The sequence below is a fragment of the Mandrillus leucophaeus genome, unplaced genomic scaffold (assembly GCF_000951045.1).
Source record: "Mandrillus leucophaeus isolate KB7577 unplaced genomic scaffold, Mleu.le_1.0 Scaffold539, whole genome shotgun sequence".
Classification (NCBI taxonomy): domain Eukaryota; kingdom Metazoa; phylum Chordata; class Mammalia; order Primates; family Cercopithecidae; genus Mandrillus; species Mandrillus leucophaeus.
The window spans coordinates 403430-408384 of NW_012105797.1; the positions used below are offsets into that span (position 1 = coordinate 403430).

A 4955-nucleotide genomic window follows, 5' to 3' on the forward strand; every position below is an offset into this window, starting at 1 on the left:
CTTGCAGTGAGCCGAGATCGTGCCACTGCAATCCAGCCTGGGCGACAGAGCCAGACTCCGTCTCAAAAAATAAATAAATAAATAAAATAAAATAAAAATAAAGTAAAATTAAATAAAATAAAAAAATTTTTTTAGATACCTCTACTTGTACTCTAAATGGAACCTTGGAAAGCTTTTGCTATACACACCTCTCTGATTTGACAACACTTATTTATAGCAATCCAAAAACTACACCAATAATAGGGCCACGTTCAGCCATCACGGGAGCAAGATGGCGATTCTGGGCAGGCAGTATGGGCTTATTTTGCCAAAGAAAACACAGCAGTTGCATCCTGTTTTGCAAAAATCATCAGTGTTTGGGAATGATTCTGATGATGATGATGAGACCTCCATGAGTGGAAGCCTTCAGAGGGAAGCTGCTGAGAATAGCAGGCTGTGAAACAGACCAAACTGGAATCCAGAAGGCCCTTGAAGAAGATGCTACTGTGTATGAATATGACAGTATTTATGATGAAATGCAGAAAAAACAGGAGGAAAACAATCCCAAATTGCTTTTGGGGAAAGACTGAAAGCCCAAGTATATTCACAACTTGCTAAAAGCAGTTGAGATCAGAAAAAAGGAACAGGAAAAAAGAATGGAAGAGAAAATACAGAGAGAACGAGAAATGGAAAAGGGAGAATTTGATGATAAAGAGGTATTTGTGACATCTGCATATAAGAAAAAACTGCGAGAGAGAGCTGAAGAAGAAGAAAGAGAAAAGGGGGCAGTTGCCCTGGAAGCATGTTTGGATGTAATCAAGCAGAAAGATCTCAGTGGATTTTATAGGCACTTATTAAATCAAGCAGTTGGTGAAGAGGAAGTACCTAAATGCAGCTTTTGTGAAGCCAGATCTGGTATAAAGGAAGAGAAATCAAGGGGCTACTCCGATGAAGTAAGTTCAAAAACCAGAGTACCACAAGAGAAATGCATTCTTCAAACTGATGTGAAAGTAGAGGAAAACTCAGATGCAGACAGTGACTTTGATGCTAAGAGCAGTGAGGATGATGAAATAGAAGAAACTAGAGTGAACTGCAGAAGGGAAAAGGTCGTAGAGACCCCTGAGAATGACCCCCAAGCACCACAGGAATCAAAACCACTCTCAGTCACCTAGTGAAGAAAGAGGGCACAGTGCCAGACACCACATGAAAGGATCACGAACGTCGAGAGGACACGTGAAAAGGGAAGATCAGCACCAACAGAAGCAATCCAGAGACCAGGAGAACCATTACAGACTGTGATTACTAGAAAGGAAGGGATTCTCATAGGCACAGGAGGCCAGTCATAGAGATTCCCATTGGAAGAGGCATGAACAGGAAGATAAACCAAGGATGAGAGACCAAAGAGAAAGAAGTGACAGAGTGTGGAAAAGGGAGAAAGACAGGGAGAAATATTCCCAAAGAGAACAAGAAAGAGACAACAAAATGGTCAGAACCGACACAGTGAGAAAGGAGAGAAGGAAGAGAAAAGCAAAGCAAAGGAAGAGCATATGAAAGTAAGGAAGGAAAGATATGAAAATAATGGTAAATACAGAGATAGAGAAAAATGAGAAGTAAGTGTTCAGTCTTCGGAAAGAAATTGAGACAGAAAGGAAAGCAGCCCAAGTTCTAGGACAAAGGATAAATTTCTTGACCAAGAAAGATCCAACAAAATGAGAAACATGGCAAAGGACAAAGAAGTAAACCAGGAGAAACCCGCTAATTCTTAATAATCACTGGGAGCAAAACAGAGACTCACAGAGGAAAGGCAAGAAGAGAAGGATAAAGAACAAGAGAGACCACCTAAGGCAGTGAGCAAGTTTGCAAAGAGGAACAACGAAGAAACTGTAATGTCAGCTAGAGATAGGTACTTGGCCAGGCAGATGGCGCAGGTTAATGCAAAGAGCTATATTGAGAAAGAAGACGATTGATGGCTACCCCAAGAGAAAGATTTAAGGAAGCCCAGAAAACTGTAATTCCTGGAACCTGCTGTGTAAAACCATAAAGGAGTGTGTTGCCAGTAGTTTGGAGGGCATTTTAAAATTTATTTTCAAAATTTTAGGTTAAAATCAAAAGTCTTACATCTTGGATGCTTGGATGTGAATGTTTGGCTGAATTTATATATAGTGTGTACTTATCAATACCATATTCTTTGTTGTATTCAAGAACTGCAAGAGTGTACTAATTCCCTGTGGGTACATAATGAGGAAAATTGGCTTCACTACAACCATTAAAAAATAATTTTGGCCAGATGTGGTAGCTCATGCCTGTAATACAAACATTTTGGGAGGCGAGGCAGAAGGATCACTTGAGGCCAGACATACAAGACCAGCCTAGGCAGGATAATGAGACCTTGTCTCTATTTAAAAAACAAAAGGCCTGGCATGGTGGTTCATGCTTGTAGTCCCAGCTGCTTGAGAGGCTGAGGCAGGAAGATCATTTGAGCCTAGGAATTTGATGTTACAGTGAGCTATGATCATACCACTGCACTCCAACCTGGGCAACAGAGCAGGACTCTGTCTCTAAAAAAAATTGTTTTTAATAAATAATTGAACTCTTCTAATAATGTTGGTTTTGTTGCAGGAAATACTGTATTTCAGATAAAATATTATTTTATAAATATTGTATTTCAGATAAAATGGATTTGAACAATAGAAAATATACTTTATGTTCTGAAATTTGTATTAAAGTATAAAATGTGGATCATCTTGTCTAAATAGCTTACAGCATAGTTGGCTTAAATGAAAATAAAAAATAGTGATATGCTTAAAAAATACACCAATAATAATATACAAAGCAACAAAGATGAATATTTAGGATACTTATAACGTGAACAGGTGGGGAGGGCTATATCTATCATTTAAAATTTTTCTTCTATGAAAGTATGAAGGCATGGCCGCCCATGGTGGCTCACGCCTGTAATCCCAGCACTTTGGGAGATTGAGATGGGCAGATCACCTGAGGTCAGGAGTTCTAGACCAGCCTGGCCAACATGGTGAAACCCAGTCTCTGCTAAAAATACAAAAATTAGCCAGTGTGGTGGCACGCGCCTGTAATCCCAACTACTTAGGAGGCTGAGGCAGGAGAATCGCTTGAACCTGGGAGGCGGAGGTTGCAGTGAGCCAAGATCGCGCCACTGCACTCCAGCCTGGGGGACAGAGCGAGACTCTGTCTCAAAAAAAAAAAAAAAAAAAAAAAGATGTTCAGTTTCTTTAGTTCAGAAATCATACTTTTAGATTTTTGTTCTAAGAAGGTGATCAGATTCAAAGATTATATGTTAAAAACAATTCACTGTTGGCCAGGTGCAGTGGCTTACACCTGTAGTCCCAGTACTTCAGGAGGCTGAGGTGGAAGGATTGCTTGAGCTCTGGAGTTTGAGACCAGCCTGGGCAACATAGTGAGACCTTGTCCCTACAAAAAATTTTAAAAATTAACCAGATGTGGTAGTGAGTAGCCTATAGTTCTGGTTACTCAGGAGGCTGAGGTGGGAGGATCCCTTAAGCCCAAGAGGTCAAGACTGCAGTGGGCCATGATTGTGGCACTACATTCCAGCCTGGGTGACAGAGCAAGACCCTGTTTCAAAAAAATAAAATAAAATAAATATATATAGATAGATAAGATAGATAGATAGATAGATATGTATATACACACACACACACACATTCACTGTGGCATTTTAATAACAATGAAAAATGGAAAACAATCTAATGCCAGATTATGGCACATCTATAATTAAAAATGTTATAGAGCTATAAACATGTTTCCAATAATTTTAATGTCATGGGAACATATGTTAAGTGAAAAGATTAGTATGTAAAGTTTTATATAGATTGTATGATTATAATTTTGTAAAAAGGAAACAAAAACATGCATGATATATAAGTATATAGGCAGAGGAAAAAAGACTAGCTATAAAATAAACAGTAGTGATTACTGAATTATAAATCTGTGGGTAATTTATTTTTCACTGAGATTTAAATTTTTTACCAAAAGAGACTGCTTGCAAAGAGGTCATCTTTTTGTTTTTATTTTTGTACTTAAATCAGCTTTAAAAATTATATGTGACCAATTTTATATCAGAATATTTGCATTTTTACAGTAGATTTTGGATATTATAATTTTAGGTGGTCTTTTTTCATAGAAATAGTATTATGCATCTGGCCAGGCACAGTGGCTTATTCCTGTTATCCCAGAACTTTGGGAGGCCAACGTGTGCAGATCACCTGAGGTCAGGAGGTTGAGACCAGCCTGGTCAACATGGTGAAACCCCATCCCTACTAAAAATTTAAAAATTAGCCGGGCATGATGGTGCATGTCTGTAACCATAGCTACTCAGGAGGCTGAGGCACAAGAATCGCTTGTACCTGGGAGGTGGAGGTTGCAGTGTGCCAAGATCGTACCACTGCATTCCAACCTGGGCAACAGAGTGAGACTGTCTCACACACACATGCACAAAAATAGTATTACACATCTATAACTGATATGTGAATTTTATCTCTAGTTTGGAAGCTTTAGATATTCCAATACCTGTACCTTTAACTTTGGATCTGCCTTTTTAAAAGCAGTACTGATTCATAATTTCTTTTGTCCTCTCAAGGTTTTTCTGTATGTGTATATTTCAGCCATCACTTACAGTATCATCTCCTAATTGTTTACATTAAAAAAAATTTTCCGCCGGGCGCGGTGGCTCAAGCCTGTAATCCCAGCACTTTGGGAGGCCAAGATGGGCAGATCACGAGGTCAGGAGATCGAGACCATCCTGGCTAACACGGTGAAACCCCATCTCTACTAAAAAAATACAAAAAAAAAACTAGGCAAGCGCTTGTAGTCCCAGCTACTTGGGAGGCTGAGGCAGCGTAAACCCGGGAGGCAGAGCTTGCAGTGAGCTGAGATCCGGCCACTGCACTCCAGCCTGGGTGACAGAGCGAGTCTCTGTCTCA

General features: G+C 39.5%; 1 protein-coding gene and 1 pseudogene across 2 annotated transcripts in view; both read left to right on the forward strand.

Moving 5' to 3' along the window:
* The window catches only part of FAM73A (family with sequence similarity 73, member A), a gene marked incomplete at its 5' end in the record, with an annotated part of 109990 nt that overhangs the window by 75472 nt on the left and 29563 nt on the right, over window positions 1–4955 (forward strand). The window lies entirely within an intron of this gene.
* LOC105551924 lies at window positions 266–2505 on the forward strand (annotated as a pseudogene). Its single transcript, XR_001007920.1, has one exon. The product of XR_001007920.1 is annotated as a nuclear speckle splicing regulatory protein 1 pseudogene (transcript).